Source organism: Pinus tabuliformis, chromosome 8 (assembly GCF_031772625.1).
Source record: "Pinus tabuliformis cultivar Carrire ecotype Pingquan chromosome 8, CPIR1, whole genome shotgun sequence".
Classification (NCBI taxonomy): domain Eukaryota; kingdom Viridiplantae; phylum Streptophyta; class Pinopsida; order Pinales; family Pinaceae; genus Pinus; species Pinus tabuliformis.
In genome coordinates, this window is record NC_142294.1 from 1,547,564,621 (window position 1) to 1,547,591,917 (window position 27,297).

Below are 27,297 nucleotides of genomic sequence, written 5' to 3' on the forward strand. Positions count from 1 at the left end.
GGAGTTTGATACCATATTATCTCGAGTCTCCATGGGAAGGATACTCCATTTTCAATGTGGAATACATTGAAGGAACTCTACCAGAACAGTAGCGACTAGAGGAAATTGGTGCTCAAGGATAAGCTTCAAAGAATCAAGATGGAAAAGGGCAATACTATTTCTGCATATCTGAACAAGCTCAACACCTGTAGAGATAAGCTTGGTAGTGTGGGAATAACTACTGCCAATGATGATATGGTGAGCCTTGCTCTCCTTGGCCTTCCAAAGAGTTGGAATAGATACCAGGACTATGTGAATGGAAGGGAGAAACTACCGGATTGGGAACAACTGTGGTCGGATCTCATGCAGGAGGAGATCAGGAGGAGCACACGAGATGGTTCTTCATCCAAGGATGATGGTGAAGAAAATTTGGCCTTAGCAAGTAAGGCAAGGAAAGGGAAGGGGAAGGATTCTCATTCCAAATCGAATTCTTCTCATGGAGGGAAGAAGGGTGACATGTCTAAAGTGATATGCCTTAATTGTCACGAGATGGGACATTACGTGACTAAATGCCCATAGAAGAAGTCCAAGAAGGGATCCTTGGAAGGATTGGAAGGTGAGGCATTAGCATCTCAGTTCGAAATAGACTTTACCCTCATCACATGCATGGTGTCATCGATGATAGGTTGTGTCTGGTATCTTGACAGTGGAGCCTCATTCCACATGACCAGTGATAAAAATTTATTCAGTACCTTGGAGGAGAAAGACCTCAAGATGCACATAGAGATGGGTGACGATAGAAGGTATAATGTTTCAGGAGTGGGCACGGTTGCTTTTGAGAGGGAGCATGGACCTCCTATCACCTTGACAGACGTGATGTATGTGCCTAGACTAAAGAAGAAATTGGTATCAGTGGCAATTTTGGAGGAAAAATGCTACAATGTTGTCTTCAATAAAGGAAAGATGTTCCTAAGACACATAGCCATGGGTCAGACCAAGAGGATAGGGATTCAGGTGAATAATCTCTATAAACTAGAGGTAGATGATTGTGCAACATTGAGTATGAAAGCATAATTGGTGCAAAGCTAGGACATTGGCGAGTTGCGGCACAGGCGGTTCGGCCATTTGCATCATGGGGCTTTGAATATAATGCAACAAATATCTACAGGACTTCCCAAACGTAAACTTGAGCAAGTTGACACATGCAAAGGTTGTACGTTGGGAAAATACACCAAGTATTCCTTCCATGATTGAGACAGTCGAGCAAAGGCTATCTTAGAGCGAGTTCATACTGATGTGTGTGGACCATTCTCAATGGCATCCACAACGAAGCAAAGGTATTATGTGATTTTCATTGATGACTATTCTTATAAATGTTGGATTTATTTCATGCAGAATAAGGACCAAACCTTCACAAAGTTTTGTGAGTTCAAATCTTTGGTCGAGAAAGAGTCAAGGAAGAAGATCAAGGCCTTGAGAAGAGACAACGGTGGAGAATATGTCTTTCAAAAGTTTAAGGACTTCCATGCAATGAAAGGAATTAAACGAGAGTTGACGGAACCTCATAACCCACGGCAGAATGGGGTGGATGAGAGGAAAAACATAACTATTGTAGGGGCAGCATGGGCAATGCTGCATGATCAAGGCCTACCACTTCACTTGTGGGATGAGGCATGCAACACAGCAGTCTATTTGCAGAATAGAAGCCCACATCGCATACTTGGGATGAACACACTAGAGGAAGCTTTCTCTGGTAAGAGACCGGATGTGGGTCACTTCAAGATCTTTGGCTCATTGGTATATTTCCATGTGACAAAGGATGCATGGAAGAAGCTTGAGCTGACAACAAAGTTGGGGATACTTGTGGGGTACACTGATACACCTCACAACTATTGAGTGTACTTGCCTACTTGTCGGAGGACAGTGGTTCGCAGAGATCTCAAGTTTGATGAGTAGAAGGCCATGTAAGTTTCCCTTGAGAGGGAGCTCCAACTACGGGTTGTGGAGGAGCTGATGGTTCCTGAGGAGGAGGAGCCTCAGACTAATGTGGAGCAACCACATGCAGAGGTTCCAGGAGTGGAGACATCCACTCAAGCAGAGTCTTCCAGAGATGGACGAAAGTGCACAAGAGAAGCTGACAAATTTTTGGAGGATGTGAGAGAGAATGCGGGAGAACCATCTTCTCAGTGCAGACAGAGGAGGTCATCTTCTGGGGAATGTGTTGAGACTGAGCCATCTTCCTTTGAGGAAGCAATGCAGTAGAAGATTTGGGTTGATGCTATGGTGAAGGAGTATGACTCCATAGTTCGTAACAGTGTTTGGGACGTGGTTTCGAGACCGGAGAACAAGCCAATTGCGAGTTCCCGTTGGCTTTACAAGGTAAAGCAAACTGCTGATGATGGGAGGATCATGTTGCTGCAGTATATTTTGACAGAGGAGAAAGATGATGACATTTTGACAAAGGCATTGCCAAAGTGTAAATTCGAGTTCCATAGAGATAGGATCGGGGTGGCAGATAATCCCTTTCTTATTGAGAGGGAGTGTTGAAATGTGGTAATAAGAATATTCCAATTTAATTTGTCCTTGAATTAAATTGTGAATTAAAATCCAATTTAGTCTTAACAGTTACTTGGAAATAGTTAATTAATTCATTTTGAATTAATTAGTTGGGGAAATTCAAGCTAGAGTCTTTCTGAAGTCATGCAAGAGTTATCCCTTAAATTAAGGAGATAAGATTGAGTTATATTTGAGTTGTAATTAGTTAACTCATTTTACTGGGTTAAGTCCAGTTAAATTAGTTCCAAACTATTTAAGGAACTAATGGTGAGTTAACAGTTAGTTGATGCATGCATGCACTCAACTAGTCTACTCTAGTTAACTGAAGATTCCCTCATTAGAAACTCATGCATGTCTATTCTGAGAAAGGCCCAGTTGAGATTAAAGTCAAGGACAATGTACTATCAGTTGCATGTGTTTTCTTATAAAGAAAACTCATGCATGTAGTCAAGGAATCATTCCTTGAGGATTGCACAGTTTTGACAGTGTGTGAGATCAGAGTGTTCCACTTGGTTGAAAGTGAATCATCCCAGAGAAACAACGCAAGGAAATAGGAGCTTGGAGGGCAGAGAGGAAGGCTGGAGAGAAGCATATGTGAGGATTGTACTGAGAGCTAGCTGTGAAAGCTAAGGCTTTGTATAATTCCTATGTATTTCTGCCTTGTATGGTAATACAGATAGTGGGGTTTCTAGCTGAGGCTTTCCCCAAACTATTTTCATGTGTATTGTGCGATTGATTCTTCTTCTTTTGGTTATATTGTTCAGCTCGATCTTTAAGCTTCCACAAATTGATAGTAGAAGTAGGTTATAGTATTCTGGTTCGATTTATATTGCATTATCGAGGTTAACCTACATCAAATTTTCTACAACAAACCCATCCAGTTTCATAGTACTAGGTTTCTTCCGGATAATTCATCTTCACCCACTCCTCTTCTACAACCACTTTAGATTGTCAAATTCCAACATTGTGATTGGGTTCGCCATGTGAAATAACAATTTTTTTATCTACATCCTTGTAGTATTGTGGAAAACACACTTGTGATTCAAACGTATGCTCTAGAAACAAGACTGCTACAAGAACGAATATTCACTTTGGATGGATCGCTTCTTGGAAATGGTCTTCAATAGCCAAGAAGATATATCAGTCATATGTCAAAGTTCATTCTCAATTATTGGCACATATTGCAGTGGAGATATCTTCATCTTCTTACCCTATATTTGAAATGGGGGAATTGACGGTCAATTACCACATTCAAAGACAAATCTTGAACCATAAACTAAATTAGAGCCAACTGGAAGAGCCTAGAGATAGAGTCAACCATAGCTAGATTCAAATTTGTATCCAGATGTTGGGAAAAATACTGAGAGGGTGGGGGGGAGGTGAATTAGTATTTTAATTCACTTTAAACTTTTCCTTTTATATTTTGATTTATATACGCTACTTTCATTCATCCAACCAATGTATGTATGAAATTTTAGTGAAAGAAAACATCATATATCCAGTTAATTAACTTTTCATATATTTCATCAATTGTTCATCCTTGACTAGTGAATGATTACTTCATTATTAATTCATTAAGAAGAAACTATGAGCAGTAAAGAAAATATATATCATCAACACATAAGAACCATATCAACACACATGAACACCAGGATTTTAGGTGGACACCGAATGTGGGAGAAAACCACCGCTACCATCATCTATGTCTTCTTCTCTTATTATAAAGGAAAAATCTTACAATCTTGCATTGGGGAAAACTCTTACCAACATGCAGGCACCCAACTATAGAAGGCTACAACCTTCTTTTGTTCTCTAACACCCACTAGAAGGGAAATACAACCCTTGATCTCATTTACTGGCTCCTACCGGAAGTGAACACGTAGCCCCTAAACATGTTTACCAACTACCACTGGAAGGAAGCTTTGACTCCCTCACTGAAGGCTCCAACCCTCACCTCCTTTATGGACCACATTTCATAATATTTCATATTAGATCCACCTAACTCAAAACATCAGAACCTGTAGGCACTTTTCATCATATTTTCATATTGGAACAAATTCGATCATTAAGGTCAATACAAAACTGAATATTGAATCTGAAGGAAAATCACTCAACCACCTAAATCACGTGTAATATCAAAAAACCACTCTCAATCAACCATTGTAACTAGATCAAACAATTTCATCAGATCATACCAAACATCAATATACCTAACCATACATTGTTCATCATCACAAAAACATAGTGTTGTTCATGCAAACCCTGATCATACATACATTAGAATGTATATGCTACTTCTCTGAAGAACACCCATGTATATACACATTTCCACTGTATAGGACCTGTGTACAAATCCTAAATTACTAACAACTGAATTTGAATCATTGTAACACTGAAACAACCACTGCATCATGTACTAAATCAATCATAGGTCACTGAACCAATTACATATCACCACACTATAGCACCATTACTAAGCATTATTCCATTCCATAACCAATTCAACCCAATCAACACTTTCAAACAGAAATTATCATGATAGATACATCATTGACAGACATTAGCTAATAGAAAATAACTCATCAAATGTCATCATCAAACCATACTACAAAACCCTAGAATATATATGCAACTTCCATCAAGCATACCAGTGTATGTACATGACTATTATGCATAATACCCACGTACAAATATTAACATGTAGTGTAAATCCCTTTGTACCATCCAGAGGAAAAGAAATGTACATATATGAAATCATTAAATCATACTTTCACTACATAACACAACGTTTGTCAAACCCAAACCTAGGCATACATACTGTTACAGTCACACATCATTATATGTAGATTCATACCATCATCATAGATCCATCATTGTTAGCTATAACCAGATCAAGCAATATGTATTCATTAGTTTTCACTACACTTTAAAATCTATCAGTTTCGAGCCTCCTCCATGCTCCTTGGTGCACACATGTTTCAGATCAAAGTATTCATAAACAATCCATCACTTCCACACTTAACTCCTTGATCTTCCATCTCCTTATATAACCTTTGCCTTAACCAACACCTTAGGTAAATCCCTTGTTAATGTGGTTAGTATTCTTTGACGAGATCAAATAATCATTTTATCTCCATTACTATGGGCCAATACCATGGTAAATACCCCTGGTATCTAGACTGCTATAGGATAAAATGCATGGTGTATGGAGAATGAAGATACCCTCAAAGGTCTTCTCGGGACCTTCGACAGATTGTAAGATTATTTGCAACCGTCACAAAGTTACATGCATGTTCATAAACATTAACTAACTATAAAAGTATGAGAAGGATATTACCTCAAGCCTCCGTGTAGATTTGTTGGAGAGCACAATGCAGCTAGGTGGAAGTCCCCTAAGCTAGATCTAGATCAAGTCCTGCACATAGAAGAGACAAGCATAATCATAGCATACAACTCTGATAACTAATACATGAATACATAAAAGAACATCTAGTTACATATAACTAAGCTACTCATGCTACAAGGTATTGGACAAACAACTGAATGAATGATAGCACCAACACCATGGAGTGGACAGTACAACTGCAGTTCTATATTAAAATTGGAAGAGTGATTACAACCATTTGTTGCATCATCCTTCATTTGCCCCTCCAGCTTCTCTCTCTCTCTCTCCCTTCTTGCCTACTTCTTATGATATGAGACAATGCTCAATATTCAAGTATGCTATCCTTTCAAATGCTCTGACCTCTTTCACCATAGCCATAACTTTGCTTATGTAGCAATTGAGTTAGGCTTTCTAAGCTCCTCCTTGAGTTCCCTAGGGCAAAAGAAATGAACTTGCCATGATTTTCAGCTCTTTCCCATTTGCCTCTTTATTTTGGATTAGAAATCCTCCAAATAGGTCGATTTTGGATGTTTCCTTGCTTTTCTTGAGTATTTTTAGGAACAAATATCTAGCTATTTATGAGTTAATTCGTTCCTTTTACCCTTAGAACTTCACCAAGTTTCACTAACGTTGTCCCCTTACTAGCAACTTGAGTTAGTAGGGTCACTAACACACCCTTAGGGTTGAAAACAAGCTTTATAAAGTAGGTTGTTAGTGCACAACCAGCGTTAGTGTGGAATCCAGGCCTGTCATTGTGGTCTTTGCTTCAGCTATCATGTTTTTCCCCTCTGAGTTGATGAGGAGGTAAATTCGTTGTATAACATATTCCCCCTAAAGTATGAGATCAGAGGCTGCGATGATGGCCGAAATACTTTACTTTAACTGTAATTTTCCTTTAAAAAGAGAGAGAGGATCAAAGATTTGGGCGGCAAGGGAAACTTGATACAACATATATATATAAAACTACTAAAATCATGTCTTGAGTCGGGCATTCCCATGCACAGTAGTTATTTCAGAGTGATTTTTCTCCAAAGAGATATGACGATACTAGCCATCGATAAGCACAATGCGGATCTGGTGTCATAATAGAATCATGCTGAGAAGCTGTCTCCAAAAAACAATATCCGCAACTTGGGAGAGGAAACAAGGTTGAATGATGCAAGCCTCTACCCAAGGTCTTGATTTCTGCTTGACCGAACAACATAGATCAATACATGTGAATATATGCGTTGACGTCGAACATGCATGAAATCATCTGATTACCAGTTAATAATGGAGACCGTTAATAGACACAAGGAAGACCACCGATAATGGTGATGGTCTCCAAGATGCACAATACAATCTAACGAGTGTGAAAGATGTCTTTGTTGTCAAACACCTGTAGAATCGCTTAAGAAGGAGCCAATAATGAGAACCCTTGATCAAACACAAGGAAACCTGCCACTAATGTCTGCAAGTACCAAGGCACTGCATGTGTTTCTGGGTTATATTCCTAGATAGAGTGTTGAAGTCGATAGGGAGAAACCTGTCAAAAGGTAGGCAATAATGTGTCCTACATCAATCGACACGAAACGGGACAAGAATGATTTTTTTTTTTTAATGAATCTTTTGAGCATTTGGTTCTAAACAACAGAGGGCATGATGAAAGGATATGCTTGATGGGTTGATGGAGGAAACAAAAGGGTAACCTTTAAACAATAGAAGGCATGACAACGGTTTTAACCAGACAGCACTAGACTCATGAACACCAAAGAGTGTTAGGATACAGAGATGCAAGAACATCAGGGTATATAGGCTAAGCTCATAGGATGGTAGGATTCATATTGAGAGGTTGTCACAAGGAAGGTTTATCTGAGGGAGTGCCATGTTCAAGGGAACGACTGCTGCCAAACCACGCTTTCTAATATGGAATACAGTTGTATTGTCCACTTGCCTCGTCTGATTATTTTAATGAGTCCAGATGGGTAAAGTCATTGATCTTTTCATATTTAAAGAGTCTGAAAAGGACTACAAAAAGAGTGACTCTTTTCCCTATCTGATTAGTTTAATGAGTCCATACAGGAAAACTCATCGATCTTTTCATATTTAAAGAGTCTGAAAAGGACCGCAAAAAGAGTGACTCTTTGCCCTATCTAATTAGTTTAATGAGTCCAGACAGGCAAATGCATCGATCTTTTCATATTTAAAGAGTCTGAAAAGGACCGCAAAAAGAGTGACTCTCCCCTCTATCTGATTAGCTTAATGAGTCTAGACAGGCAAACTCATCGACCTTTTCATATTTAAAGAGTCTGAAAAGGACCACAAAAAGAGTGGCTCTATATCTTGTCTACATGTAAATTAAGGAGTCCAGACTAGACAACTCGGTGGTCTTTTCATATTTAGAGAGTCTGAAAAGATCGTAAAGAGCAACTCCATGGTGGTCCCTTTGTCATAGTTGTTAACCAGGTGTGACAAAAGGTTAATAGTATACCTAGATCGGTTAATTTTCCGTTAGTTAATCTATTGAATCCGGATAAAGAGAAACCTATGTTCAATAGATGTCGACCTCATTTTGTTACGAGTACGAGGAGACAGACTAAACTCGTTTTTCATTGTGAATTTTTAATGAGTCACGCGATGACAAACTCAATGCCTTCATCAAGTTTTAACAAGTCAAATGAAGAAAACTCAAGGTATCTTTTTCAGTTTAGTGAGTGAGGAAAAAGAGGTAAAAGAACTGCTCATTCCTTCTTCGTAGATTTAACGAGCCTGAAGGAGGGGAAAAACTCGGGGATTTTTCGATTTTAAGAGTGAGAAATGGTCCCAAAAAGAAAGTTCTCTTGTTGCTGCCATATATTATTAATGAGCCCGGTAACAAAAATTCGGGGATTTTTCAGTTTAACGAGTGAGAAAAGTACCTAAAAATAATGCTTAGGTCATCTTTATAAATGTTTAACGAGCCAAAAGACAAAACTCAGGATTTTTTCAGTTTAATGAGTGAGAAAAGGGTGCCTAAAAAGAATACTCCATTGGTCTTTTTCAATTTAATGAGCTAGAAAAAGATCGAAAAAGAGTTTCTTAGACCATCGTCGTATATGTTTAACGAGCCCAACAATGCAAAACTCGAAGATGTTTCATTTTTTGAGAGAAAGAAAATATCCCATAAAAAAAACACTCATATCTTTGTTGTAGTAGTTTAATGAGCCCAAAGAAGGAGACTCGAGGTTTTTCGGATTAACGAGGAAGAAAAATACCATAAAAAGAACACTCGATCTTCTTTGTTGTAGTGCCCTAGTTTAACGAGCCCGAAGAAGGAGACTCGAGGATTTTTTTGGATTAACGAGCAAGAAAAACACCATAAAAAGAATGCTTGATCTTCCTTGATATCATGCTTGACAATAGAAGGGTCAATGCCATGCATTTCCTCATAAGACCAAGGAAAAACATCGGGGAAGTCCTTAAAAGCCAGGTGAAGCTCACAACTTCCTCAAGATTATGATTGGCTCCATTCTGTATGTTTTCCACGATGCCTGTCATGACAGAAATATCGATGAGTAATGTTTTTGAGATATTTCCCCTGTTTCCTTCTGAGTCCAAAGTTTGGATAGTCGTATATGGTGAGGAAACGATTTCATGTGCGTCAGGTGACAGGATTTGAAGAGGCATCATGTCCGAATCAGATATTGAAACACGATGGTGCAAGTCCTCCCAAGGTTGCTCTTCTAAACTCATGATCTCTCTAATAGCTTCGTCCTTAGGTAGGACTTGATTGAGGGGATCAAAAGAAGGAGCAGTTATGGGAGGGGCAGTGGTACAATTGGCTGTAACCAAAGTTACCGGAGGTTTGGATGCAGATTGAATGGCTTGGTAGGACAATTCACTAGTGACAACAGCATTTTTTCTCCGTAAGTGTCAATGTCTGAAGGAGCCGGTAGGATCCATGGATCGGTCTATTCATGAGGAATATATGAAAGCATATTGACTGTCTATGAAACCTGGGGCGGCTGAAGAGGGAAACAACCAATTAGGGAAGAAGCCTTTAGTAGATCGGTACCGATATTGACATAAGAGTCAGGTATAACACCCACTAAGGGTACAAAGATGCTAGGTAACGAAGAGTAATCCGGGGTGCAAAAGGACAGCTAGTCCACTATGACTATCTTTCCATCCAAGGGAAAGAGTATGATACAGAAGACCAAAGACACAGCGGCCTTCACGGCATAAGTCCCTGTGTGGCCCAAAAGCAGATTATAGTCAATTTTATGATCCACAACTTCAATATCTACCGTTACCGTTTTCACACTCAAGATGATGGGATAGCTAGCTAGGTAACCTTTTGGGATGAAAGTGTGGTCGTCGAAAGCTTGAAAGGAATTCGACGACGGGGATAGGGTTGGAGAACCTAGGGCGATCCAACATGAAGCCGACATGACACAGGTAGAAGCACCTTCGTCAATGACAGTTCTGTGTATACCTTTTCCTTTTGAAAAAATTTGCACTTGAAATGCAAGCTGGTGGGAAAGGGGAGGTTTACACTTTTCCATGTCGAAAACTGCAAGCATGGAATCCTATGGGTCGATACCACCAATAGTCCAAAGCAAAGCTTTCCTTTGTACTGGACATGTTTGTAATACTTCGAGTGCCAACATAGTTGATGGCGCTTGCGCCAAGTCTTCTACAATGCTGTAGGTTTGGGTGGCATGTGCAGATATATTGTGCGTTGTGTGTCGAAGTGCCCCTTTGGGGGGGGAAATTACAAGGTCAACAACTGACCTTTTGATATGCCAATCGTTGGGCAGCAGTGGATTTGGACTTGAGGAAAGTTCCTCTCCATGAGCGACAGAAGCTCCATAAGATTTGGCTCTTGTTTGTAGATCTACCATTTCAAAGGTGTAAATGGTAGAGGATCCTTCACCAGCTGAAGGATGTTGCGAACTAGCGTTGCCCCCTTGTGGGGTTTGGGGTTGGTTTGCAATAAGGTTTTGCTGCTGCTGAGTGAGGAAAGGATTATTTAGGACAGTGGTGGTCATACTAGTATCCTTTTGAGAAATGCATTCTGTGAATTCCTGAAGATGCGAACAACGATAGGTCATGTGTTCTTTAGCACAGATTTTGTACGGAAATATGGCGGGTTTATCCTTTCCATCATCAGGAGGCGCACCGACCTTCTGTTTTGGGTTTTGTTGATATTTTGACTACTCTTCAGAAGGAATGGTATTTTTCTTATTCTTCTTTTTCTTACCATTGGGATGTTGCGTAGACTGCATAGAGTCTATCATGGTGGTAGGAAGAGCAGTTGATTTGGTAGTAGTAGAAGCATTGGAGTTGCGAAGGGCATTGTGGATTATGTCGTAAAGAGTGCCAGACTGTGAATATATCAGACCTAAGTGTTGGGCACGATGTATGGATTGGTCTTCTGTGACCACACCACTTAAGGTGACATCCTTAGCAATTAGGGGGAATAAGGACTTGCAGAACCAATCCGCTAAGAGATAGTCTGGGAAGGGAGCTTTAACTAACCTCCGCCTATGTATCCATTCATGTATATGATCAGAGATGTGGGTGGTGGTATCCTAATGTAATGAAGTGAGGAGTTACATCCCAGTCTCATAGTAGATGGGTAGCTGGAAGTACTTTAAGAATTCCATCGCTAGAGCGTCAAAGGTATTTACTGACGCGCGTGGTAACTCAATGTACCACTTAGCCGCATTGCCAATGAGGGTGCGGGGAAAAATACGTAATCAAACACTATCATCCACCATGGAGTTAGAAACACTCCAAAGATGGTAGGTGGTGATATGAGTGCCCAGATCCTCCCCTTGTTTCCCATCGAACTTGGGGATGTCTGTTGGTATTTTATGTGGGATTTGTGGCCATTGTAAGTTATGATAGATGGGGTCATTTGTAAGTTTCTACAATTCGGAGATATCCAACGTTGCCAAGAAAGGCAGATTGTGTGGTGCCCCCAACTCGAACCAAGGCGATGACATATGACTTGAGGAGCCTTGAGCTCCACCCATCGTTTGACTCCCAATATTATACATGGGCTGCGTGGTATAGCAGTTGCTTTGAGGTATGGTGTTGTAGAGTGGATTTCCATGAGGATTTTGATACTGGGGTATAGAATTTCCCCCAGGATAAGTGGTGCCCCCTTGACTCATTTGAATGTGTGAGTGGGGTGCCCCCATGCATTGGTTGGGACCTCCTAGAGGATTCCCGCCCATCACAGAACTAACCATTTGTCCTTGATTGACATAAGGAATGCTCATGTTAATTACCGAATGACCATGCATGCCTGAGAAAGGAGGGGGAACTATTACGTTCCCCACCGGCATGTGCATATTGGGAATGCCCCCTAGATATTTGGATCTGGGGAATTGAACTATACAATGGTAGCCGACCATATTGTTAGTGGATGGGAACCACACCTATATTGCTATATTGAGCATTATAGAAAGTGCTATATGTAGCACTTGATGAAGGTATGCAGTTTGACACTATAGGGGTGGAACCTGGAATTGGCTGGGTTCCACTCGTAGAGGGTGTCATGTGAGTGGTTGTACTTGGGACAAATGGGATAGTGGGGTTCGCCATTGCTGGTGTTGTGGTGACTATCCACTGGGGAAGTGGGGGAGGACCAAAAGTGTCCCTAAAGTCCCACAACCCATTAGTCATCAATGGGATAGATGGAAATGTTCCAACTACCAAAGCATGAAGTACAAGTACCATGGGATCCAAGATTGGGTCTGACGGATTCGTAAGCGGAGGGTTTAAGAGAGGAAGGAATCCTTTGGTAAAGAAATTCTCCGGCAAAATTGAATCGTTGGTTGTCCAAACAGATCCTGAGTGAGATCTGGGAGACTAATTCCCCGAAGAGGGGGAATTCAGTTCACTAAAGCTCGGTGCATCTTCCACAATGAGTGGAGGAAGTCCTAGCAATCGTCTAGATTAACGACGAGGGCTAGATGTAGCCACGGTGACCGGTAATTTTATCAAATAAATTTTATCTTGATATTCATTAAAGTCTCAAAATGATAACATTCGGGTGCCTAAAAAATATAAAAAATACAATAAGTTGATCAATCAGCAAACAGAGGGAAATTACCCTGTCTAATAAGCACAGATCACCAGAGATGAAACCCAGTATCTCAATGAATAACAGAGAAGGATGGCGAGATGTATATTTACGATTACTCTAGAGCTTCGCCCGAACCTCAGATTGAGGGGCCAAGTACTCTCATGAAGACAAGCACCCTCCCAAAAACTGAAGACAGAGTAGATCTATTTGTGTTAGGTACTAGGACACCCCATCCCAATCACCTTGTGTAAGTCCCTAAAATTTTGGCCACTAAAGATACCTCAGATCACAGACACCACCCGCGGGGGGGGGCATAGTCATAGACAACGCGCTGTGTGGGCAATATACCAGAGTCTCCGACTCAACTCCGAAATCCTCGAAGGGATCCCCAATACACAGAATACCCAAAGGAGTTGTAAGAGAAGGCGGGCTACCTTCGCTTACAATCCAATGTTGTCTCGTATTTTTCTTTGCTTTTATTGGAGTGGTCCCGGTAGTATGAGTGCAGAACAAATTTTTCTCTCTTTTAATGACACTAGTTTGGTTTTCGACCTTGGGTAGTTTACTCACATGCTCATCCCAAGATCCTAGCCTGCACTAATGTTTGTTTGCTCAATAAGGAGTTATTGGTTGATTTTAGGTAAATTTTATGTGTACTTGATTATTGTCTTCAGTAGGGGATTTGACATATGAAATGTGATGAGACTCTTGAATCAATAAATCATTTACAAGACAATGCTTTAAAAAAATATCAATTCGATGAAAACAAGCTGTATTCTATAGGTGAGAGTTTTTCACATATTCATATTCTTTCCATGCATCTTAGTCATTTAACACATGCATAACCAAAAGACTTCTTTCCAATGTTTCTTAAAAACTACTTGAAACCAAAATAGAGCAGCTTTTAACCAGCTAAAGAGAAGGATGAATAAAAAATGTGGGTCTTTCTTTCATAAAAATTGCTTTTAAGAAAGAAAAACAAAACTTATTTCCCAAAAAAAAACTTCTTAGGACACCTATTTTGCTAGCAAAATGCAGTAACAGATCTTCTTTTAGTCCATAAGAAGGCTTCCCATCCATTTTGGCTTATAGACACAACTGGAAATCAAGTTTTTGGGAGACTAACGCTCTGTAGCAGTGGCCACAGAGAGTTAATAGGTCCACTAATGCTCCCTGTAAGCAGACACAATGCTTTATAAAGCACTGTGTAGTCTGCTAACCTACGTTAGTGTGGGAAATTAGTCAAAAATAGGGCTTTTAGATCAGATTTAGAGATGAATACATGTAGGTAAGTTGCAGCAAGATATTTGGTGGGTTAGAAAGGGAATGTAGAAGTTTAGGGAACTATTAGAAGGAGGAGAAAACCGAGAACTATCCGGGCAAACTGCGAACTAGAAGTATAGTCCCCAATGGAGTCGCCAATTCTGCTATAGGATAAAATGCATGCTGTATGGAGAATGAAGATACCCTCAAAGGTCTTCCTGGGACCTTTGGCAGACTGTAAGATTATCTGCAACCGTCACAAAATTACATGCATGTTCATAAACATTAACTAACTATCGAAGTATGAGAAGGAGATTACCTCAAGCCTCCATGTAGATTTGTTGGAGAGCACAATGTAGCTAGGTGGAAGTCCCCTAAGCCGGCTCCAGATCAAGTCCTGCACATAGAAGAGACAAGCATAATCATAGCATACAACTCTGATAACTAATACATGAATACATAAAAGAACATCTAGTTACATATAACTAAGTTACTCATGCTACAAGGTATTGGACAAACAACTGAATGAATGATAGCACCAACACCATGGAGTAAACAATACAACTGCAGTTCTATATTAATATTGGAAGAGTGATTACAACCATCTGTTGCATCATCCTTCCTTTACCCCTCCAACTCCTCTCTCTCTCTCCCTTCTTGCCTACTTCTTATGATACGAGACAATGCTCAATATTCAAGTATGCTATCCTTTCAAATGCTCTGACCTCTTTCACCATAGCCCTAACTTTGCTTATGTAGAAATTGAGTTAGGGTTGCCAAGCTCCTCCTTGAGTTCCCTATGGCAAAAGCAATGAAATTTCCATGATTTTCAGCTCTTTCCCATTTGCCTCCTTCTTTCAGATTAGAAATCCTACAAATAGGTTGATTTTGGATGTTTCATTGCTTTTCTTTAGTATTTTTAGGAACAAATATCTAGATATTTATGATTCAATTCGTTCCTTTGACCCTTAGAACTTCACCAAGTTTCACTAACGCTGTCCCCTTACTGGCAACTTGAGTTAGTAGGGTCACTGACGCACCCTTAGGCTTGCAAACAAGCTTTATAAAGCAGGTTGTTAGTGCACAACTAGCGTTAGTGTGGAATGCAGGCCTATGATTGTGGTCTTTGCTTCAGCTATCATGTCTTTCCCCTCTGAGTTGATGAGGAGGTCAATTTGTTGTATAACATAGACTACCATGGTGTGGATTCTGCCTGCATAATGACTATCTTCACTTTTACCCAAGAGGCCAATATCAATTTATTCATTTTCATCTTCACTATCATCATAACTACATAGTACCTAATAATTATTTTGTAACACCCCCTCCCAGGTATACCCAAAGTAACCATGACAACATGGGTGAACATGAGATGAGAGTCTACTATGATCATATTCAACCTCCTATGTGACTTTAAGGAAGTGGAATTGACAGAGCATCATGCACAATCATCCAACATCATCAACAGAACCCTCAGGAGATAAGTCATCCACTCAAACAGGTTGTCCCTGGGTCCCACTTTTGTTTTGGATCTATTAGGTCGTAGTTTCTCTCATGTTGTGGGAAAGGAAGCGACCAACAACCTAAAGTCGCTCTCACAGGCCTTCCTTCCAGTGACTCTGGATCCAAATTTCTAGTTCTGTGCGAGCAACCCCAGGATTTAAGCCGCTTTTCTAGCCCAGAATCCTGGCCTCTGCTGAGAACTTTCTACAACCTTCAAAATTAATTAAAGATATAATAAAAAATGTTGATCAATCAAAATCAACCTCAGGACTAGGCTTGAGCATCCCCAACTAGGACTAACATTTTGTCAAACACTTGGAATCAATGCAACTTACAGGTCTAGGACACAAGACAAAGCATAAATGACTAAAAAACTTATGAAACATAACTAGAAGGATCACCTCCTTCTCCACTGAACTATTACATCATCAATTAGGCATTGCATCCATCCATTTAACAATTACAAGTAAATACATGAAATAACCATGACATGAACCAATCATTTAACCATTCTTATAACCAATATAGAACCATGCAAATATCAGAGATAAGACAACCATTAAATCTACATATAAATCAATGAAAAAGTAGGAGAAATTAGCTTTTATTAATCATAGGCAAATCTGACCAGGTTCGGAATGACATGTAACACCCAACCATAAACATGGTTGAACCAAATCTCTCTTTCAGTCAGTCACCCCCATGCCATATTTGAAGCATGAATGTGGGATCTCATAGAGAAACCAATCCCAAAACAACCAAGGGAATCCAGAGGTTAGACCACCTCCACCCTCATCAAATCGTGATCACACCAAAAATAGTGCTCTGATCACAATTGAACAAAACTTTGAATTCCATCCATAATCCATCACTATCCTTGATGAATTTTTTGCCTCCTTGCCTCTCAAGCTTTACCGCAATCGAAACTCGAAGAACTAGTACCTAAAATAAGACATATCCCTCAAGCTTTATCATGTATCCCACCAAAACCATTCGATGGATTCCTTGGCCTTTTGGAATGGAACTTGAGACCACCTCCACCTTGAATTTTGAAATCCATCTAGCAAACTAAATCTCAAAAACCAAAATAAACATCCCAAAATACCATGGCATCCGGAAAAAGGTAGGGGCTGAAAACCATTGTTATAACCCAGTAAAACCATGCCACCGACAACAATAGAACCATACAGCAATATGAAAATCCATGCATGTCCAAACCATTTAGGAAATCACACATGAAAAAGGTTACCTGCAATTATTGCTGCTAAAGTTGCTTGATCCTGCTTTCCTTTCCTTGATCCTTGCTTTCTTTCCTTTACCTTTGCCTGTTTTTCCTTCCTTGATCCAAAGTTAGAGTGATCCAAGAAAGCTCTAAGTGACCAAGAGAGTGAGTGAGAGAGAGAATAATGAGAGAGCTCCAAACTTGAACTTGACAAAGGCCATGAACTGATCCTCAGAAGAATTTTTATGCATGAGGCCTCTAATTTCTTCATTTTCCATTATTTTCCTTCAATTTCCTCCTCACATGCAACCTGTGACCTTTCAACTTACTTTTCTAGTAATTTCCTTTATTTTCATAAATAAATGTGCTAAAATTCCTTTTTACCTTTTAATTCCTTTGCCTTAGAATTTGCCAATTTTCCTTAGCCAAAACACACATCCAATGATGCCCACTAGGATATCTTTGCCAAACATTCATCTTGGAATAAGTGTCCCTTAACTGTGGTTTTATTTTTCCTTTATTAACTTTTATTACATGAAATTTTCACCATGGCTATTACAAAACCCTCCCCCTTGGGGAAAACTGTCCTTGGTGTTAAACCACACCAATCCCTCAGCAAAACCCCTGAAAAACAAAGATACTTCCCATGGAACTTTATAACTAAGCTCGTTGCAATATTTACAATGAAATATCTTCTCAAAATCAAAACAGCATGACAACATGACAATATATCAACCATAATAATATGACACCCATACCAGTTATTGGAACTTTATAACTTAGCTCGTTGTGGTATTTACATCGATATATATATATATATATATATCTATATCTATATCTCTCTCTCTCTCTCTCTCTATATATATATATATATATATATATATATATATATATATAGATACACATACACATACATACATACATACCAAAAAATCAACAAGACATATGCCAAACATATAGCAACATCAAACAAAAACTGATTTGCCTCATCGACAAACAATGAAGGATACAGGGCCTGCATCTGATCTGTCATCTCCCATATAGCTTCTTCAGGTCCAAAGTGCTTCCACTACACTTTAACTTGCTCTATGGATTTGTTCCTGAGCATGAGATGTTTCCCCTACAATATGCATTCAGGCTCCGGCTGGAACTCTCCTTCTTGATCCACCTACAATATAGACCAATCAATAACATGATCAAAATCGTTTATATACCTCTTAAGAAATGAAATATGGAAAAATCATGGAATTTCACTATTGGAGGTAGTGCAATTCGATATGCCACTGGTCTAATCCTCTCAAGGATCTCAAAAGGCTCGCAATACTGTGGTGGCAACTTGGGACATGAACCAATCCTCAAAGATATTTTCTTGGGCTTGATGTGCAAATACACATGCTCCCCAACCTAAATATCCTTGAACAAACTATTCCTATCTGCATAGTGTTTATGCCTATCCTGGGCTGCATTTAGATTTCTCTTTATAACCTGCATTTCCTGCTCCATGTTTGCCATCATATCTAGTCCAATAAGTACCATGTTCATTGGATCACTCTAGCTGATAGTCATATTACAACTCTACCCATACAATGCCTCGAAAGGACTCATCCTTAATGAATCCTGATAACCATTGTTGTATGTGAACTCAACTAAAGGAAGATACTCCTCCCATTTCCTTTGTTGGTGCATCACGTACATCCTCATCATATCCTCCAAAATCCTGTTGACCCTCTCCGTCTATCCATCTGTTTATGGATGATAAGTTGTGATGAAGGCCAACTCTGTACCCAAGCCTGCAAATAGGTCCTTCCAAAACTTGGAAGTGAACTTTGAATCCCTATCTGACACAATCTTCTTTGGAACACAATGTAGTCTCACTATCTCTATGATGAACACCTGTGCTACCTCATTGGTTGAATATGTAGTCTTCACTAGAATGAAGTGAGCTACCTTGCTCAACCTATCAACCATGACCATAATAGAATCATGTTTCTTCACTTTCCTCAAAAGTGCTATATTTAAATCCATGGAAATGACCTCCCATTTCCATTCTGGAATCAAAATAGGTTGTAGTAACCCACCTGGATGTTTGCATTCCTTCTTTACCTATTGACAATCTAAACATATAGCCACAACTCTATCACATCCTTCTTCATATTCATCCAATAGTAAAACTTATTTATCGTTGTCAATGTCTTATGATATCCTGGATGACCTGAGTATTGCTTGATGTGAAACTCCCTCAAGATAAGCTTCTTGAGCTCACTACAATTCAACACATAGACCCTATCCCTGAATCTCACCAAACCATCTGCCATGAGACAATAGTCTGCATCCTCATCACCTATACTTGTAATCTGTTGTAACTGGTGCATGATCTCCATGTATTTTCCATCCCACTGTCCTTCCTGCAAGATCCTATCTTGTAACTCTATCCAATAAGAGCTCATAGCTGCTATATCATTTACTTGTACCTTCATGCTAAGAGCATTTGCAACCTGGTTCTCCTTCTCTTTGATATATCTGATCTCGAAGTCAAACTTGCTAAGGGTAGCCAACCATTTATCTTTCCTGGAATTTAGATTTGGTTGGTCAAACAAATACCTCAACCCACTGTGATCGCTCATTAGCACAAACCGTCTGCCCATAAGATAGTGTCTCCACATTTTCAATGCATGTATGATCACTGCCAACTCAAGATCGCGTGTTGCGTAGTTTTTCTCGTGCTCATTCAGTTTCCGTAGCTCATAACATACTATCTGTCCTTATTGCATGAGAAATATACCAAGTCCTCTCTTGTAAGCGTTTGTACACACTACAAAATCCTTGTCCGAATCTGCAATCTTCAGCACTGGTGCATGTGTCAACAACTTCTTCAGTTGCTCAAAACTACCATCACATTCTTCTATCCATTCAAACTTATTACCTTTCCTCTGCAATGATGTGATAGGATATGCAATGCATGAGAATTTCTTGATGAACCTCCAGTAGTAACTTTCCAATCCCATAAATGATCTCACCTCATCTACCTTCTTAGGAGTTGCCCACTCCATGGTGGCCCTTAGATTTTCTGGATCTAATGCCAATCCTCAGAGGCATAATGGTGCCTAACCATTAAGAGGCTTGTTGGTCTATGTCTTAGCTAGGCTTACAATTTTAAAAAATTGGCTTCAACTACATTTACTTTTCTTCTTCTCTTCTTCCAAATCCTGTAGCCTCTAAATTTTTTCAACATTTTCTTCTTGTTTTATCCTTCAAAACTTAGTTTATTCATTTGTTTGTGCACGTCTTCCATGATTCGAGGTTGTCTAAGCATGTCTTGGACTTCTTCATAAATCAGGTTGTATGTGGACTTCTGTCACATTTCATCTTTTTTTGTGATCTTTGTCATCAATTCTCTGCAACATAGGTTTATAATAAAAAAGCCATTTCTTTAGGGCTCCACTTGAAAATTTCATTGATGTTCTCATCATCCAAGATGTCTTCAATTTTCATTTATGCAGCTTCTATGCATACTTTATCAAGGCATGGTGTTGTAAACCATGCTTCAAGGAAATTTAACTCTTCTTCATAATTGTTCTGTGTACCTACACATTGGAAATCATTGTTAGAATTAAAAATATTTGCAGAACCACATTGATTATGTTCCTTCTGCTCTGCAATGAGAGCTTTCTCTTGTTGTGCTTCATTCTCTACATCTGCCTCTGCCTCCGTCTCTATTTTCTTTGCCTCTATCTCTGTCTCTATCTTTGTCCCTTCCACTTCTATACTAACCTGTGCTATTGCAGAAATGTTGTCTTCATCTTGGTTTTTAGATTCAAGTGGGATTATCTTACCAAATAGCATCATATCAATATGATGTCTTTGTTACATCATCTACAACCATTCATATTTAGTCAACAAGTATTTATCAAAATTTAAATCATGAAATTTTAATTGCTAGATTTACCATAATATTTGCTACTTCAATGGAAACTTTGTTGTCATAAGCTAGCTCTATTGCTGGATTCACCAAATGTTTGTCTGCAAGCTCTATTGTTGGATTCAACAAATTATCATCAACAAGTTTTGTTGCTAGAATCAACAAATTGTCATCCACTTGTGGTTGTGCACAGTGGGGTTCACAAGCATCTACGTGCTCCTTCTCTTCTTCTTCTACAAATTCTTCACTCATCGTCCACTTGTGGCTGAGCATAGTGGGATTAGTCCCCTTTACATGAAATCTCCTCTTAAGGGTATCAAAATCTTCCTTGATTGTCTTTGCTTCATTCATTCTAGTTGTTGCTTCAACTTTCTTAGCCTCTTGGCTTTTCCCATTTGTTGAGTGTGGGATCACTATGACTCAACAAGCAAAACAAACTGCAAACATCACAACTAACTACAATAAAAAACACCGCTACTGCTTGGCTTCCACAAACGAACGAGTCTACAAATACTCTACAAAGAAATCGCTTCCCAAACTTCTCTACTAAGATGAAAATTTTACAAAATTTTCAGCAAAATATCACAAAACCCATAGGTAATTTGAACAAAAACCGTGTTTTTTTTTAAATCCTTCTATTCCTTTATCCTCTTGAAAATAAGAACCCATTTTTTAAGAACCTTACATGAGCCTTTGAACAAACTCCTTCCTTTTAAAAAAATACATAATGGACCCTCGAAACCTTTTTTTTTTAACTTTTTAAAATATAAGGCATTCAAAATACCATGAGCCTTATAACATATTATGATGAACTTTTCAACATGCATTCAAAATACCATAAGCCTTATAACATATTACAATGAGCCCTGTAATTCCTTACGAATAAAGTACTTTATATTGGACATTGGATTTTCATTCCCTTTGTTTTCGAAACTTCATCTCCTAGTTCTCCAAATTTTACTCAGGGAAAACGATTTAAACTTTGATGTGACAAAACCTAAACCTTGTGCTCATTATTTTTTTGGAAATGTTGTCAGCACTCTTTTCGATGGGGGTGGGTTGTGGTGAAACACAAAAATTTCCAATATCTTATGTTTGGCAGGGTTAATGCACCTGCTCCTTTGAGCATGGATGTGTTGGGCAAAAATTTAAAAAAAAATTATGTCGTCTTTCAGGAATCAGTTTTCGTTTTCACTGGATTCTTGATCTTTTCTTCTCTTAAGGAGTGTTATGAAACCAGCTCAGAAAAAGATAGAAAAGAGAGATACATGCCTTAGAATTTAGCCTCTTCGAGGGGGCAACCTCCCTTACATTAAATAAATGAACAATTCTTTGATGATACAAATGACAAGACCTCCTTTCTATATATAGGAGTTTAAGGGGTCATAATATAATCAGAGCTGACATAACAATAGTAATGTAAGGGCACAATAATAAAAATAGTGGGCTTCTATGGGGCATAATAACAATATGGGGACTACATGGGAACAAAAATATAATAAGGGGGTTGTACTAATAATAATAAGGGGTTACACTAGTAGTATAGGGACCTAACATGCCCCTCTCCTTCAAAAATTGTTGTCCTTAATGCTTGAGTAGTTCATGATGCTTCTGTATAAAATTCTTGCCCTCCCATGTGGAATTTTTAGTGGGTAAGTTCTTCCACTTGATGAGATACTATGAAATTGATCGATTTCGTAGATGTCGGGTTCTTGTTTTTGTGACTGTTCCAAGTTCCAATATGATTTTTCCTTTGTCGTCAAGTTCTTGCAATATTGTTTGAACTAGGATCTTCTACAACTTTTGAATGAGTGTCCACACTTCTTCATCCTTCTTCTATTCATCCCTTGCTTCGTTTATCCAATATAGTTGAATAATAGAAATAGCACAAAACAATGCTTCCATATCCTCATCCTTTCTTGAGAGTGCCTCTGCAACAACATTTTGCTTCCCTTTTTTGTAGATTATTTCAAAGTCATAAACCAACATATTTGTGACCCATTGTTTCTGTTCTTCTAAGATAATCTTTGTTCTAAAAAGTATTTAAGACTATCATGATCCATTTTTACCTTGAAGTGTCTCCCCATTAGGTAAGGTCGCCATTTCTTAAGTGCATGTAGTATTGCTAACATTTCCTTCTCATAAATAGATTACTTGAGATGTAGCCGTAAAAATACCTAATCGCCCACATCAAAACTTCTTTCACTGTGATGTTGTTCTGCCTGTTTTTTCATTCAATTCTGCACCAAAGTGGCTTTATCCTTTAAAAGTTGGAGAACTTGTTTTTGATGCTCGATGTGATCTTTCACTGCTTAAATATTTTTCTTCTTGCTATGTCCTTCTATCTTGAGAGTTTTAGGAGTGGTAATTTCTTCCAAGGCATTACAAGATATGGTTGGATTCATTTCTTGATGCTTGATGTGATCTTTCACTTCTTGAACATTTTTCTTCTTGATATGTCCTTCTATCCTGATAGTTTGAAGAGTGGTAATTCCGACCAATGCATTACAAGATATGGTCGGATTCATTTCTTCTTTCTCGATGTGATCTTTCACTTCTTGGACCTTTTTCTTCTTGATATGTCCTTTTATATTGAGATTTTGAGGAGTGATAATTCTTGCCAATACTTTACAAGATATGGTCGGATCCATTTCTTCTTTCTCTGGGGTTGGTTCCTGGTGTATATCCTCTTCTTTTGATGTTTCTTGATCATTTTCTTCCTCCTCTTCATAATCTATGTAAAATAATTTCTTCTCAACACACTTATGACCCTTAGTACATTTGTTATCACAATTGTAACAAAACCCTTTTGCTTTTTTTTCTTCCAATTGTTATGGTGTCAACCTTGTAAGTTGTGGAAGACTAGGAGAAACAACACTTCCATCTTTATAGTTGTGAGTGGTGGGATTTCTTGTTTCCATAATTTCACTTTCAATTCTTCTTGCCACCCTGAATGCCTTCTCCAATGAATCATGTTCCCAAAGACGAACCTCATGTTGAATGTTATCCTTTAAAGTCCCTATGAAGACATCAATCCTTTGCTTCTCTAGAATATAATCTACCCTTATATTCAATTTTTGAAAGTCCTTAATGTGCTCTACCATAGAACCCTTTTGTTTGAGATTTATCAATTGGATAAAGAAGGTGTTTCTCTTTGTATCCTCATAATGTGCTATCATTTCCTCCATGAAAATAGACCACGTAACAAGTGGTTTACGAGAACAAAGATCTTTATACCATAAAAATTGATCCGGTTCTAAATATGAAGATGTAATACGTACCTTTTGTAATAGTTGCACCTCATGTAGATCAAAATATTGCACCATTTGTAGTATCCAATTTATCGGATCCTTGCCATCAAACTTCCTCATATCGTCTTTTCTTGATTTTAGGAGCTCGATCTTGAAATGAATGTAACTCTGTGATTTCGGACCTTCCATCTCTGAAATCGCGACCTGCAATATCCCTTTGATTCCTCTTTCTAACCCCGCAAGTCTGATCAAGATTGGATTCTCCAAGGAAGAGTTATGCCAAATCTCCCACGGTGACCTGATTATAGACTAGTTTAGTAGAGAGAACTTGTATGAAGTGCCACATCTCACTGTTTCGACCTTAGTATCTAAAACTGATATAAAAAAGCTACAGTTGTCCTCTTTCTAAAACTTCTGACGAAATTTCAAACTGATGCTCAGAACAAAAGTTATGACGATTTTCCCAGGTCACCTGTTTGGAATGTAATTTGGGAGTCAGCAAAAACCCTAACTTCCTCAGATCATATCTCCGAAAATGTAGTGAGAAAAGCTCTAAAATTTAGACCGGAAATTTAGAAATATTTTGGCGCAAATAGGTTTTGTTTTTACCTTCTGAAACGTTGCAGAAAAAATTTATAGTGAAAATGCCATGATGACCTATTTGGAGTAGTGAAACCCTAGAATCTAAAGCTCTGATACCAAATGTTATGAAATCAGCTCACAAAAAGATAGAAAAGATAGATCAATGCCTTAGAATTCAGCCTCTTCGAGGGGTTAACCTCCTTTACATTACCCAAATGAGCAATTCTTGGATGATAAAAATGATAAGAACTACTTCAATATATAGGAGTCCAAGGGGACATAATATAATCAGAGCCGACATAACAATAATAATGTAAGGGCACAATAATAACAATAGTGGGCTTATATGGGGCCCAATAATAACAATATGGGGACTACATGGGCACAATAATATAATAAAGGGGTTGTAATAATAACAATAAGAGGTTACGCTAGTAGTATATGGACCTAACAAGGCATCTTATGCAGGCCAGACACTGATATCGTGACAATAAATGAAAATGTGGAGCAAAGAGTTTCTCATCTCAATGTTATGAATTAGTTAAAAAGATTACATTGGAGACATTAGTGATAAATAACTGCAGTGAGACTAAAATGAACTCAAGATGATTGGAGTAAACTCAACAAACTATGAAACTTAGATGGATGGCTATGACACTTATCAGGTGGTTGGAATTAGACTCTCCAACAGGAGAGAGACTTTTGAGTGATTTTTTTGCAATCCCTTTGCTAAAAGTTCAAGTTAGAATATGTCTTTTTTGAGTTGGGTCTTCCATAATTTGAGTAGCAAGGTTTGTCCATTGGGTATTCCATAGTTGGAAGTTGAGTCAAAACCTAGTTTTCTAGTAAAGGATTCAAAATTGAAGAAATATTTTCTTGAAGTTGCTTGTATTTTTTTAAAAGTAAGTTGAATGTATTGTAAATTTGTGCATTTTTTGTTGAAGCCAACCCTCTTCATTTTCTAAGCTTAATATATTAATAAAATGGTTATAATTACAGAGTTATTAGAGTTGTTAAATACTTTAATACACTCTATTGTTCATGATACAATTAAAATTGACAAAGACACTCTCTCCAATATTCGAACTTGTGTACGAGATGTTCATGACAAGTGTTATCACCAAAAAATTGATCATCTAGCCTAATTTACTAGATGGATCGAAGTACACTATGTAAAACCAAATTTACCATAGTAAAATTTCTTTCACTATGAGAAATTACTTAATAAACCACCTTTGTTAAGAAATTTATATTTAAACCCATGAAGAATAATTAAATAAATCACTATTTATTTGATTTTCATCTAGGAATAATTAATTAGACCATTGTTCAATTATTATTCCTTGTCATATTTGACCCAATCATGAAAAATAAACAGATAAATAATTAATTATCTTATTTTTCTCTAAGAATAATTAATTAATCACTAATTAATTATTATTCTTTGTCAAATTTGACTAAATCCCTTAGGAATAATTAAATAAATACTTATCTATTTATTATTCCTTAACCAATTCCTTGAGATGATAAATAAATCATTTATTTATTTATTATTTCTAAATAAAAATTTAAATACTTTTTCTCTCCTAACCAAATATAACAAAATATTCCAAATGGTTATTCCAAGAATGGGGTTAATAATATTTTATTATTGCTCATTATTTGAGGATAACTCAATATTTTGTTATAAATAGAAGGGTTTTCCATTCATTATTCACTTTTGATTATTTTCATTGTTGCACTCACTATTGTAACTCTGATTATTTTCGTTGTCGCACACCATTTTTGTTTGGTTTACACATTATAGAGGAGAGAGACTCTACACAAGTTTTATGAAGAATTTGGTATCTATGGATAAATAATAATTCCCTAGATAAGTAGCTATATCTAGAACAACACTTTAAAGCACTTTGACCTTTTTCTATAAACAATAGAGAAGACAGAGAATGAGAGGACCTACTTGTACTTTCATTTTCCTCTTGTCTCTTTTGTATCGGTCTTGTCATTCCTTTCCATACTTAATACACTTGAGAAGTACTTGTAAACATCAACAAAAGACAAAGAACTAATCAAAGGAAAAGATCTATTGATTACAAGTAAATGGAATCGGATACATTCACACATATAAGCATCACATATCAAGATAAGCATATGGAAAAAGGTGCAAATACTTTATTGAGTAGAAGGAAGAATTACAACCATGAAGCTTGATTCGAAGTCACTTCTCTAGATTTGGTTCCATCCACATCATATCATAAGCATGACAATTCGGTAGCATAATGACACTTACAATAGTCTCAATTCTCAAACTAACATTATCTCCTTACAATTCATCAAAGTCCAACCCCTTGATCACTTAGATGAGTGCTCAAATTATAGGAAGATCGAGGAGTTTTTGTCATAAATGAGGGTATTGAATGGCCTTCCATACTTAGAGTTAGTTTCCATGGAGGAAGGGGTTAGAGGATAGGAGGTTACTTAACTCATTCCTCATCCATTTTCGAGCTAATAAGAGATGATAAGTGTGGGAATCTTACAGAAGGCTTTATAAGATAAGAATATTCCCATAACCCTATGTGA